Source organism: Syngnathoides biaculeatus, chromosome 15, assembly GCF_019802595.1.
Source record: "Syngnathoides biaculeatus isolate LvHL_M chromosome 15, ASM1980259v1, whole genome shotgun sequence".
Lineage (NCBI taxonomy): Eukaryota > Metazoa > Chordata > Actinopteri > Syngnathiformes > Syngnathidae > Syngnathoides > Syngnathoides biaculeatus.
The window spans coordinates 19,237,405-19,251,919 of NC_084654.1; the positions used below are offsets into that span (position 1 = coordinate 19,237,405).

The following is a 14,515-nucleotide window of genomic DNA, read 5'->3' on the forward strand; positions in this document are numbered from 1 at the left end:
CTGATAAAGCGTTGACTTCACAGTTCTGAGGTCCCGGTTCAATCCTGGACCCGCCTGTGTGGAGTTAGCATGTTCTCCCTGTGCCTGCGTGGGTTTTTCCCGGGCACATCCCAAAAACATGCAACATTAATTACTAAATTGCCCCAAGGTGTGATTGTGAGTCCGGCTGTTTGTCTCCATGTGCCCTGCGATTGGTTGGCAACAAGTTCAGGGTGTACCCCGCCTCCTGCCCTTTGACAGCTGAGATAGGCTTCAGCACTCCCCGCGACTCTTGTGAGGATAAGCGGCTAAGAAAATGGATGGATGGACGTAAAAGCCCAAAGCTTTGGTTAAAAAAAAAAAGTCTTGATGTGGTTTAGTAGGATGTGGAACATTAACCAAGGTTAAGCTTGGATGTTCTGGTCCAAGTACTGACTAAAATTATGCAATTCTTTTTGCCATAGATAATCGTTCCTCTATATGTATTAAAAAAAATAATAAAAGCTTGACGCTGGCCAGAGAGCGATAGAGGGAGAGCATTTGACTGTTGCCGCACAAACTCAGCATCGTCAAGGCCAACATGCGGCCGCATTGATCCCCTCGTGAATCGAGCTTAGCAACGGGCCGGTCGGAGGGTTCCCGTCCAATCCCTGCAGCGCTTGGGGGTCCGCGGGGTCACGTCTATGGGCAAAGTGGTCCAAACCTAAGGTCAGAAGGTCGGAACTTGGGTTTTCTACTCTTGACAAAAGGTTAGAACTGTGACTGAAGGATTAGTTAACTGAAAAGCTCTGCATTCAGTTTGTTTTTAGCTATTATTAAGAATAAAAAAAATTGGAGTTAAGTACATTCAGAGCAGTTTTACCTTTCTGTTAAAGTCATCCTTAATTCGCAATAACTCATCATAATTAACGACGATATTGGTCACTTGCGTGGATTTCGGTAAGGCCCACATCCCACGTTCTGGCTCGATTAGAAACTAAAACAGGATTTCCCAACATTCCAACAAAATCTTACAAATTCGCTCAGTCGTGTGGAATTGATTGATTCATAGAAACTTGAAGCAATTGAGCCAAATCGGAGTGCACTACTTACATGTGACCAGTGGAGGCGCCGTTGATCACTTTGAACTTGTTTACTGTGTCGCAAACAACACAACAACAAGACTATTGAATTGACCCCAAGAAAAAAAACGAGGTATTTTGGAGGATTTAAATGAACTGGCCAAACAGTGAAAGGACACTTGAAATATGTATTTTAAAAAAATGTATTAAAAAAAAGAAAATAAAGACAAATATTCCACAAGAATGACTCAATAAATTACTTGCTATTATTTACAAAATAATAAATCACAATTTTTTATGGTTGTGGCTCGTAGAAATGCATTAAATAGGAAGCTAAGCAAAACCCCCTCTGCCCTGCCCAAACTTGGTTTGGCCCTGGTCACCTTTTCTATAAAAGGCTATGGTTGAGTCCACTCCTGGTTTGCCAGTTTACCACATGTGACCCTCTTAGGCCAAGAAAGACCAACACCTGGTAACCCCACTTGATTATTATTATAATTATTGGTAGTATCCTGACTATATTTACTTCAACTATGTGGAGACATTGCTCAGTATAGTAAAAAAAATTCCCGTTTAGACTAGGCGTTAGTTAGCTTTAGCAATGGCACATCGCCATTATATGTTTTAATATAACGTTGGCAGGAGTTCAGTACATTGAGTGAGTTTCTGAATGTTTTGAGATTCCTAAAGTTACTGGATGCTCCTGAAAAGTTATTTAAAATATTCACATTTGAGTCACTTCATGTCCGAGACAGATGAAAGTAAAAAACTAAAGCTGAAAATATTCAGGAAACTTTCAACATCTGAAATTTCATAACCTAGACAAATTTAAACGTGCTTAAAAATGTAGCTGCATAAAACAGGAAACAAGAATGGTAGCCAATTAACTGTCAGGTATCTGATGAGGATTGTTTTCGAAAAAAATGCTAATTTTCTCATAGTCGATCAATGATGGGGTGTTACGGTGCCAGCCCCCACCTGGATCCACCTCATCCTCTTGCAACTTTTTGCTGTAAACTTCCAAAGACCAATATGTCTAGATTCCGCACGTCAGCACACTTTTTGCTGCTTTCAAGTCAAGATGCTAATCCGAACGAGGCAGGATAGGCCCCCAGGACAATGGATTCGGGCTTCGGGGTCGGGGGGAGGATCTCATGGGTAGACAATAAGTAAGATTCATTGGGTCATTTTTTTTTTTTTTTTTTACTTGCGGCTGCCAAGACGCGGGAATGAAATGTTAAATGTTTCATGGGCTACGAAAAGGGCAGAATTTGTCTTTGTGTTAGCCGGCGGAGAAGCGGCAAGCGGAGGAGTCGGATCGTCGGAGAGACTCAAAACAAGGACAATTAGGAACGGCGGGGGAAAGCACTGCAAGCGAGAAGGGAAGGAATGGAAAGGGTGAGCCAGGCTGTTTTGGGCTGTCTGATTGATGACAGTGTAGTCTGCTTGGTGGGGGCGGTGTCTGCTGAATGATGATGGCCTAATATCATCATCCCCCTGTCGGGCCTAATAGGCTTTCCTTGGTGGAAATCACTCACATGGAGCCGCCATAATGCCCGGGACCCCCTGACAGCATCATCCATCCACTCAAGCCAAGCCAACGTCTCCAAACTAATAAGGAAATACATGCTTCAAGGAGATCTGAAAAATTAAACAGGTAGCTCGCAGACAATTTCTTTCAGCGGGATGTGGTGGCGGAAGATGGGGTTTCGGACAAAATGTCGATGTCGCCTCAAAAGAAGCAGGATTGATTGAGCAGCATTGCATATTGATATTTAGTCCTTTTTTAATATTAAAAAAAAAAAACGTTACTACATTCCTTCCAATACAAAAATCCTTCATTTATCGTGGGGGTTTACATTCCAGACCACCAAATATCTTGAATACTTTTGAATTTATACCAATTTGTACACCAATTGTTGGTACCATTTGGCAGAAGCAAGAAAACCACCCGAAACTGATGAAATTGAAATGTTTCAAAATGCATATTAACGAGCCACAAACCTGTTGGGGAAGATATTCTTTGCTCAGCTGTGGCAACCCCGCGGCTTTCTCAGCAAGTCCAATTAGATCTAAGTTTACGGATGCAACAATGAAACGTGCAAAGAAAAGAACACCGTGCCTGCTGTGCAACAAGGTGGAGGCTCGGTTATCTTTAGTGAGGGGTTGCTTCGCTACATCTGGCACAGGGTGCATTGAATCCGTGCTGGGTACAATGAAATTTCATTCTGCAAATTTTTGCTTGAAACAATGCCGCGTGATACTGGTATGAATTGAGTAATGATTTGAAGATGAATATAATGTCTGAATGCAGCAATAATCAATTTATTAGAGTTCATCTATTATATGTAACAAGATTTACATTATACAAGAAACATCCCTGAAAAACGAAGAAATGCCAGCATGAATTGTGATTTTCCCCACTTGAATATTGACTGACAAAAACAGTGAATACTCGGTTCGAACGAAAATCTTTTTTTTTTTTTTAAACATCTTTTTATTTTTTTTGCTTGTTTTCACACGAAAATCGGTACTTGAACGCCTGCGACAAAACCCAGAAATAATATAACGCGCGCGGCCCGACCAGCTGACCCGCAACGGGCTTTGTTGTGAATTCCCGCGCCACCGAAAAAAAAACATGAAATAACACAACGCGCGGCCCATTCAGGTAAACCACGTCGTCCTTTGTTATTGTGAATACGAACGCACTGCGAAAAAACCCGGAACTAACATAACGCGTGCGACCCGACCAGCTGACCCATTCCCCACATTGTTACTGTGAAAAAACCCAGAAATAACTTAACACATAGCTCAGTGGTTAGAGCATTGGTTTGGCAAACCAGGGGTTGTGAGTTTGCATCCCACTAGGGCCTCCACACCCCGAGAGGGAAGGACATCTGGCGTAAAAACTGTGCCAAACAAATATGACCGTTCAATTGAGATTTGACGCTGTGGCGACCCCTAACGGGACAAGCCGAAAGAAACTTGCCTCACGCGGCCCGACCAGCTGATCCACGACGCGTGTTGTCGTTGCGTATAACGCAGCTTCTGTACGCAGACGTGGGAAATATCGATTCGGTTTTTCAAACAAATCGATTCTCGAACCGCCTTCTGGAACGGATTGTGGTCGAGAACCGATGTTGTACTGTACCTTGTTCTTAAAAACATGGTTAGTGAAATTGTAGTACATAAGACTGCATTAAGGGGTATATTTTGGGTGTGTAAAGTTTTGCAAATGTAACATGAATTTCACTTAATGTGGATATGGAACAGGGAGGCTAACAGACTTTCACTATAGCCATAAAAAAGTAAAATAATAATAATAAAGTAAAAAAAAAAAAAACCTAAACCACTTCCAGTCAGTTTAAAATGCAAGTCAGAATATACATAATTTTAAATTTAAAAAAAAAATACTTTCTCAACAATGAAAATAAATGGCGAGAAAAACTAAACGTGATGACAAAAATGGATTATATACGCTTTGTTTCCTCCCAACATTTACCTGACCTTACTTTAATCACCTCCCTTCATTTCACCAATTTTTTAAAATTTTTTCTTCCTGCCATTTCTGAATTCGCAGCATACGCACGCGAGCGCGGGAGGGTCATTCTCCGCGCGGATAAAAATAACCCTTTGAATGCTCGCCGCCGCCAATCCGACGGCCGCATCTTCTGAGGTATTCTAATTTTAGCGCCGGGCGCCTTTAGAGGAGTCGCCCCCGCCGCTGTTTTCCTCGCCGCGATACACCTGTCACTGCTTTCCCTCGCGCAATGGCTGATCACAGCACACTTTAAACATGCTTACTCTCCTCTTATCTCTCCCCGTAGCCTGCCGATCCCGCTATCTCCGATCGCCGCTTTAATCATGTGACACGTTTCCAGCAACCCCCCCCCCCGGCACCCCCCACTCTCTGCCCACCTACCAAACACACACACAAACGCGCGCTAATGCCGCCATCAATAACACTGACAACTTTTTTTCAAAGCCTGATTTTTGAAAGCGCCCGTCGCGTCAAAATGGTCGCATTTCATAATGGATGATGTGCTATTGAAACAAGAAGAAGGAAAAAAAACAAAAGAATAATGAAGAAAGTGCATTAGGCAATCCTCGTTTTGCTTTTAAAAGCTATGCCTACATGCGTACACCCCGCTAAGATGGCGGCGGTACATTTTCATCACATGTCCAGCGCTCGCTTTCTTATGCATATAAAGTCATTAGCAGAGCGCTCGCCGGTCGCTCTTTCTGACAGGCCGCGTTTGAAATCGGGACGCGCATTTCATCGACTGCGCTTGGCACGCGGGGACGCCGGGGTGGCACCATTCACGGGAAAATGATTCCTATTCCGATTCCAATCGATTAACTGACAGGTGATTGATTAGGTATATGGAATCGATTCTTAACTGATCAGGCCTGAAGGAATAGAGGCGAAATGCGGCACAGAACCAGCCTACGCGCTCGTTATTCAGTCTCGGCTGCTGTAGTTTATTGTCAGGAAACCAGGAAGTGGCACAACATCCACCTTATTGCTCCCCTGGACAGAATGAATCCACAATCGGTGATGTCGGCTTTGTCATCGGGAGTTCAGAACATTTAAAAACAAATCTGGCTGATTAAAGAAAACAAGTCATCATGCTCGGAAATCATTGATTATCAGAATGAACGCCACAAACCTCGCTGTACTGTAAATCAGGGGTCACCACCGCGGTGCCCGCGGGCGAATGGTAGCCCGCGAGGACCATATATGGCGCCCGCGAGGTATGTTCTAAAAAGACCATAGGCCACAAATTGTTACTATTATTTGTGCTTTAAATTCTGAATCTGACTTGCTTATGTGAATTAAAATTTTAAAATACCTGTAATGTCATTTACTACAATAAATCAAAACCAAAAATATTTTATGTACGTGTAATGAACTGAGTCTGAGGTTTGCCGCAAACAGGTCACGTAGCCCTTCATACAATTGGTGCTCACGAAGTAGCCTCAAAAAGGTTGTTGATCTCTGATTTATGATATCACCATTTAAAATTTTGGTACAGATTTGAACAAAAAAAAATCAAGGAAGTTGATACACATGATTTGCCTGCGGGGGCCACATAATATCATGCAGCGGGCCAGATGTGGCCCCCGGGCCCTGAGTTTGACAACAGTGGTTTAAATGATTGTGTACAATTATAATCTTTAATATAATATAACAAAAACTGCAAAAAGTTGAGTTTAGCACTCAGTACTCAGTAAAATCTGCAAACCTTTCTTTCATTTGGAATAAAACAAGCATGTTTTTGCTTAATTTAATCAAAGTCGGATACAGAATTAAGGAAATTGCTAATGCTGACAAAGAGGTCACGTAGGCCTTCATACGATCGGTGGTCACAAAGTACCCTCAAAAATGTTGTTGAGCCCTGATTTATGGTATGACCATTTGAAATTTTGGTACAGATTTGGGGGGAATCAAAGGAAGTTGATACACACAACATAACATCATGCTGTTGGCCAGATCTGGCCCCTGGGCCTTGAGTTTGACACCTGTGGTTTAAATTATTGTGTACAATTATAATATAATATAACGAAAACAGCAAAAAGTTGTGTTTGGCACTCAGTACCGGTAGACATGTTTGCTAAAAATCTGCAAACTTTTCTTTCATTTGGAATAAAACAAGCAAACAAAAATTTAATCCAAGTCAGATCCTGAATTAAGGAAATTGCTAATGCTGACCAGAGAATATGTTCAGGGTTCATTGTATGCGGGAGGTTGTAGTTTCAGCTGCATTTTTTTGTCGGTTAAATTTAAATGCACACACAGATACACATTCAGTACATGCATTGTCCAGGCAAGGTGGGTGTTGGTAGGAGAGGTGCGCCGCAAGGCCGTTGCGGTTGGCACGCCGGCCGCCTCTCTCTGAGCCGTGAAAGGCCGCGGCGATACAGTAACAACCAGGGGCAGAAAGGAGCTGTCTGTCGTCAAGATGGCCGCCGACACCCGGCTTCACCCAGGGTGGAGGGGGGGGGGGGGGTAGGGGCCTTGGAGAATAGAGGGGACGCAGCTGGTCGAGGCCGAACAGGAAGCGCGCCGGTAACCGTATCAACAGCTGCTAGATTCCCCCGCCCCAACGTTGCCACGCAAGCCCGAGCGGACGGCAACAGGTCGCATGAAAAGCGAAGTGTTTGTTCAGCCCGTGCGGAGGTTTGCGCTCGTACTGTACCTCTGCGGGGGCCTTTTGTGCCCGCTCATTAGGGGCTTTATGCACACTCGCAGGTGACGACAACGTGGACGCTTGTGAATGTTGGGTAAACAACAGCTGGACGGGCTCGGGCCTGAGCCGTGTTGTGTACACTCACTTGCTCCAATGTAACCTTTTGAAAAGCTGAACAATCGTTGGTCGCGCGACAAGGATTACGCTTACTGTCCACTGGAGAAACGGCTGGAATGAAGTTTTAATTTTATACTGTACCTTAATGCAGTTATTTTCTTTGGATAATTAAAAAAAAAAAAATCCCGTCATTTTATGCTATTTTTTTATTGTACATATCAGTTTCTCACTATGCTACTGTATTTTATGGTAAATTTCATATTTTTAAGCCATCTACTGTCTGCTACTGTAACACTTGAAGTTCCCATCTAGGTGTTTAAGAATTATCCTAAAATTTGTTGCTGTTTTTGTTTGAAATGCAATTTTAAATCTTAAAACCAGGATATGTACAGGTAATTGCATCACTTTCCAACAAAAAGCACGTCTCAATATTTAGTGCATAAAGAAAAGATGTGATGAATGTTTTTTCATTTCTAGATGGGACCTAATTTTTCTGATGATTATATGAATTATACATTTTTTGGGGTCAATTTCATGGATCAAAAACACATATGTTCTTTGACTATTTTTCCGATTTATGAATTCAATGTGCAACGCTCACGAAAGCCAAGCTATATTTTTTGATGATGAGTTGCATTCTCGTAAGATTTTTGCAAGATTCTGTTCATATTTTTGCTTAATTTAATAAAAGCAAGGCATTTATTTACTCAATCACTAACTTAATCTTACTCAATTCCAGTCATTGGTTTGGCGGTCTTAGGAAGGCTTTTGTGCAAAAGTGTGTTGAATTTAGTATAAAACTTGCATTTCTTGGACTTAAAAAAAAAAAAAAAAAAAAAACGATCTTGACGCAATGCTCGGTAAATCTCTGGAAAGCCGACTAAATCCTTGTGAATTTTTTCTGATGGATTGCGATTTAGCACAAAAAAATGTTAATACTAAACAGATGTTTGTGATTTTAGAGTAAATTAACGATAATAACACGTATTGGCAAAATGATACCTTTTTTACTCATTTTTTTAAATTGAATTTCAACCCCCCCACCCCTTTTTTTTTTTTTTTTAACTGCTGCCTCCCCAAATAGGCTCACACGCCATTTTTCCTCATTCGTTCCCACATTTGTACGACGGATGCCGCCTCAGGAACGTCAACGAAAGATAAGACTGGCGCATTTTCCACTACCCGATGCCGTTGCGGTGACCTCAAGACCGGGTCAAGACGAGCAGCACCTTCCCCTCCAGTGGTCAATAAATCACGATGTCACCCGAGCTCCCCGTCTCGCTAACTTTGAGCGTCCTCCGCATTCTTTCACTTCCCCCTGCTCCTTGGCTGACCCCCCCCGCACCCCCACGTCCAAACAAACCGCCTGTCAGCGCCGCACCGACAGGTACGACAGCTCCGGCAGCTCCGGCTAATGTGAGGAGTGATTTCTCCCCGGAAAAAAAAAAAAAAAGTAACACTCTTCCTTCCCCCTCCCCTTGTCCTCGACTTTGCGTCCCCAGCGCCCTCTTTCCTATTCCGCCTTTTTGTCCCTGCCTGATTAGAGACGAGCTGAGAAAATATGTAATTACCGCGCATAGCGCTAAGCTGTTTGAAGACGGAATGCGTTTTTTTCCGTGCCCGGCAAGACTTCCGCGTGAGGGTTCTCGAACGGGGGACTAAAGGGCGCGGCGGCAGCCCGGTCTGCACCATCTTTACTTAATTCTTAGTTACATCCAATTTGCCTGAAGCTTTAATTCGCCTTTACACGGATCATTGTCGGACATCCATTTGGGAATCTTGGCGGTATTATCAACCATTTGCTGACTTTAATACCTCGCTATGGATTAGCACTTATTCCGCGTCTGGTTTTGGCGGGACAATTCGCCACCTCGACGCGGACGACTCATTGGGGTCGTCTTTGCGGCGAGCGCTGCCCTCCATAGTTTGCGTTCTTAGTCATCATTAGATGAATAAATATCAATGAGATTACCTTGTAAGCCTTTCGGAACATCCCCCTCGGATATCTTCGCGGACATGAAGAAATTATTAAAGGGCGATTTCTGTTAGCGTGTAAAATCTCATTTTACCTCGGAGGCTGGATGATCTCACATCTTTTTCATGTTTCGTGTCGGCAACCCCTAAAAATGTGCTTAAGCGAAGGGACGGTGGAATCTGCTTTCCGCGACCTTATCTGCACCTTTGAAGCCAGGGTGAGGTGATTGGCAGGTCAATTTGTGATTGTATCGCTCAAATGTTCTCGTTGGTCTTAATGCAACCCCCCCCACACCCTTTTTTTAACGTCAGATAAGTCTGCCCTAATATGAAAACTGTCATAATTCATCCCCATGTAGGTTTTTATCCCCTCCCTCTCCCGGAATCATCAATCCAGTCACCTGTCAGGAAAGAGATGTCCCATTCCGCCGCCGTCCGCCCTTGTGTGATTTCACTTTATGGAGATTATCCCTCACTATGGAGCAGTTAGGATTATTTTATGTTTAAATCAAAGTTGAGTCGCCCCCCCCCCCCCCCCACCAACGTCCCCGGAATACTGACGACAGGGAGGCGCACAGCGTGCTTGTTTTTCCCCGGCTTTTCGGCCGGCGTCCGCCCGGCTCAGTCGGCCGTTTCCTGTGCAAATTAACAGACTCAGTGGTGAAGGAGATTTCCAATTTCGAAGGCAAAGTCGAGTGTGCAAATTAGCCGTGTTTTTTTTCTTCTCTCTCCCCCCCCGTTTCTTTTTTTTTTTTAATTAAGCCCAGTGCGCGGCGCAAATGATCTGAGGGGTGGCATTGTTCCCGGATGGGCCAGGTGCAGCAAATGTAATCTCTGGGGGGAAGCGCCGTCGTGTCCGTCCTCCAGCCGAGCGCCATCTTCCATCTAATCAGTCCCCAGCTTGGAAAGCAGGCTGCGGTTTTCCCTCCCACCCATCCCCGTCGTGGGCCAACGTTGGGAGTTTTTCCAAATGGATTCATTTGGAACTTTTCCCATTAACAGCTGCTGTGAGTTTTCTTCATAGAGTGCGGTAAGTTTGAGGGTTAACCATGGAACTAAAAAAAAACCCATTTAGTCAGCCGTTTTTGGTTGGAAAGTGCCATTTTTCTTGGTCGTGCACAAATCAACTCCTCCAGGGAATTCATCCAGTAGCCACCAAACTGTAAAGGCCCCGTCACACCACGACGTTCTGGTCAGCGTTCTATAGCGTTTGAGGAAACGTTGGTAGTCGCCCATGGTCGGCGGGATAGCGCCAGAAGAGCGTTGTTTGAACGCTGGTGAACGTCAATGATCGCTGGGAATCGGCGTGGAACGCCGGTCCGGGGGAAAAAAAGTTTTGAACACGCACAAAAGTTCTCACCGAGACCAGCGTTCATCAGCGTTTAATTTTAAACGCTGCAGAACATTCGTGGAACGTTTTACTAACGTTCGCCGAGCGATGCACGCGTTTAGCTATCGTTAGTCAGTCGTTACTCTAGCGTTACTTGGTTGTTACTTATCGTTTGTTACCGTCATCACTGGGGTTTTCATGGTGTTTAGGGTGTCCAGGGGGTGTCACATGGTGCGTTACTTCTCGGACGTGCTCTTCCTCCTGGTGTTCTTTTTCCTCCAAAGACATTGCTAGTGAAAGAGGCTTTGCATTCTTACTTACAGCGCTAGTTGCTGAAGTCCGGACCCCACCTTTTTTTCGTCTAGGCGGCATGATGCTGACTGTTCAAACTCACGAGAACAACTGAAGTGACTGAAATTTCCAACGTTTTCGTTCCCGTTCCACTGTAAAAATTACACGCCAGCAAAACGCTATTCTGTCGTTATTCACCCGTTAGTCACACGCTCAACACGCTCGTCTAACTTTGACAAATCGCTCGTCGCGCGCCAGTGACACGTTAGCACACGCTAATGGTTTTTAGGGGTATCTTATTTGGTCGCTGTTACACGCTTCTCATGCGTTAGACGCACTTTAGTCCTGCGTTTGACACACGTTAATCACACGCCAGATGTGTCATCCTCATTTGAGAACGCTGAAAAATAGAACGATTGAAATATTCAGAGAAACGTTGACCAGAGCGTTATGGTGTGACGGAGCCTTAAGTGGGTATGCTAGATTTGATGACTGACCCTTAACCACAAACTTTCGACGACTCACGTCAACCAATCTTGAGCCGATGTGGACCAAAACTAACCCTAACCCTGAAGCGCATATACTGGGCGAGGAAATCAGTTTACAGCACCTTACATAATCGGTCACTCATCCACCAATCGGGTCAGAACAAATGCTGTCTGACGCTACTCTAGATGTGACTCCACGGCTGCGGTGATCATTATCATCCACTGGAATACAAAAAATAAAATCAGAAAAACCCCCAACCTTAACTACAGTACATTCTCCAAGTACTAACCATAAAAGAATGAATATTTGAAATAAACCCCTAATTGTGGAGTGGGTGTTCTCTGAATTGTAGAAATTCTCTTATTTTGGCGACAATTGCAAATCGTTTTTGGCGGCGGCTTGAACGGGACCCCGACGAGTCACAGATAATGAGCTGGCTCTAATCACGCCAGACAGTACTCGCGGAGAAGAAAAAGGGTAGGTGGTCTAATTAACCGAGGATGGAAAAATCACACGGCTTCGCGTGTCCGACGGAACTGACGCTGAGGCCTAACCAACCTTGACAGGAAGTGACGGCGGAGCCTCTCGCTCTGTCCTCAAACCGCAGCACGCCGGAAAAAAAGATGACGAAACTGAAGACATTTTATGATTGGGAAGGTTGAAATTAATGACATCCTCTTTGCGTATATCTGCTTAGGAACGATACTTGTTGACGGAACACTTTTTATTGATGTTGAAAAGAAATGCAGCGCTTGACCATAAAATGTGAACTTCCAATACGTTTGCGCGACGCGTCGCTTTCCCGCTGACAGATCAAAGATGAAACCGTGCGCGTCAAGAAAAGAGAGCGCAAGAAAATGTAAACTAGTCGACAAACCGGGCTGGAATTGGCAGGATAGCGATGTTGTCAAAACATGCAAAAGAGAATATTTTTCAATTGCACACACAAAATGGAAGAATATATCTGATGTTTTGGCCTGATTCCATATCCATATCAATATTATTGGGGTACCTGACAATGCAACCGCAATAAATGATAAACAGGCAGACTGCTGTTAATTCGTTAAATACGAGCTGAAAGTACAAAAATAGAAATGACTGGTTGAAACATCTGTCTAGCAGTTCAGAGGTCACGCGTTCCAGTCCGTACTAGTCCCGTGCTTGCCTGCATTTTCTCACGGTACTCCACATTTCAGTTTAGGCTAACGTCTTCTTCTTTTTTCTTTCGGCTTTTCCTGTTAGGGGTCGCCACAGTGTGTCATCTTTTTCCATCTAAGCCTATCTCGTGCATCCCCCTCTCTAACACCCACTGTCCTCATGTCCTCCCTCACAACATCCATCAACCTTCTCTTTGGTCTTCCTCTCCCTCTTTTGCCTGGCAGCTCCATCCTCAGCACTCTTCTACCAATAAACTCACTCTCTCGCCTCTGGACATGTCCAAACCATCGAAGTCTGCACTCTCGAACGTTGTCTCTAAAACATCCAACTTTGCCAGTCCCTCTAATGAGCTCATTTCTAATCCTATTCAACCTGCTCACTCCGAGCGAGAACCTCAACATCTTCATTTCTGCCATCTCCAGTTCTGCTTCCTGTTGTTTCTTCTGTGCCACCGTCTCTAATCCGTACATCATGGCCGGCCTCACTACTGTTTTATAAACTTTGCCCTTCATCCTAGCGGAGATTCTTCTGTCACATAGAACACCAGACACCTTCCGCCAGCTGTTCCAACCTGCTTGGACCAGTTTTTTCATTTCCTTACCACACTCACCATTGCTCTGGATTGTTGACCCCAAGTATTTGAAGTCGTCCACCCTCGCCATCTCTTCTCCCTGTAGCCTCACTCTTCCTCCTCCGCCCCTCTCATTCACGCACATATATTCTGTTTTACTTCGGCTAATCTTCATTCCTCTCCTTTCCAGTGCATACCTCCATCTTTCTAATTGTTCCTCTGCATGCTCCCTGCTTTCACTGCAGATCACAACATGATCTGCGAACATCATTGTCCAAGGGGATTCCAGTCTAACCTCGTCTGTCAGCCTATCCCCTACTACCGCAAACAGGAAGTTAGGTTTAGGCTAACTGAGGACTAAAATTGTCTTACCCTTTTCTACCTGTATCGAACCTGCTGCAAAACTGCCAAGAATCCCTAATTATTAACGAACGCATGTGAGTTGTTTCAAAAAAAAGGGATGAACTGACATCTGCACATTGTTTCAGAGTTTTGATCATTCAAGGGATGAGATCCCAATCAAATATACATTTTGTAGATACATTTTCCACAGTCACCTGAATCCCTCGTCACGGCCGCATGGAGTACATTCCGTGATATGATCGTAGCCACCCGAGATAAGTCGTCCAATCCCTCGTCCGTATCCGTCAGCCGCGCCAAAGATTTGTCCCGTAACGCCGAGTGCGCATTTGCATCTAAAACGATATTGGCCCCTTTGTTATCCCCATCAATCAATACCATCTTTCCCCCCGATTCTATGCATAATCTCCGAAGCCGCGTGCAAAAGACGCTTCACAATATAACACGTATGTTATACAAGGCGCCGCATATCATCGCCGGGCGCATTTACATGGTGTTAACAATTTCTCAGGGCGGATTAGAGGGCGCCGAGGCAGCAGCTCAGATCCCGTGAGAGGTGAGCTTCGGGAGCTGATAAGGCCAGAGCCACAGCAAATCGGATTAATACGTATGACCAGAACCCCCCCCCCCCCCTTCTGATTATGCCAGCGGAAAAACGGCCCCTCTCCCATCGGGCCCGGCGTGATTAAACGCAGCCCGAGTGTGGACACGGAGCCAACGGGATGCGGAGATAAACGCTTTTCATGCACGGGGAGCCGGGTTGCCGGGCAGATCGGGCGCCAGGGATCGCACCGGCCAGGTTGGCGGTGTGGAGGGGGGGGGGGGGTGCTCACCCCTGATCACAACACAATTATACACACAAGTCTGCTTCTGATGTCACTTTCCCACTTTCCTGACTTTCTTCCGTAGAATGCAGATGAAATACTCCCACCGTGGCTTTCGACATGGAATAAATATAGATTAATTGACCACATTTGGAAAAATAAATTAAACT

General features: G+C 44.7%; 1 protein-coding gene across 5 annotated transcripts in view; it reads left to right on the top strand.

Moving 5' to 3' along the window:
* The first annotated feature begins 1,463 nt into the window (after positions 1 to 1,463).
* The window catches only part of meis2a (Meis homeobox 2a), a 203,375-nt gene continuing 190,323 nt past the window's right edge, over positions 1,464 to 14,515 (top strand). For 2 of the 5 annotated variants that reach the window (XM_061843234.1, XM_061843236.1), the window contains exon 1: positions 1,464 to 1,512. The gene's annotated coding sequence lies outside the window, so the exon portion shown is untranslated. Of the gene's footprint in view, positions 1,513 to 2,303; positions 2,439 to 2,553; positions 2,698 to 14,515 lie in introns of all 5 variants that reach the window. The other 3 variants (XM_061843235.1, XM_061843237.1, XM_061843238.1) reach the window with 3 other exon arrangements.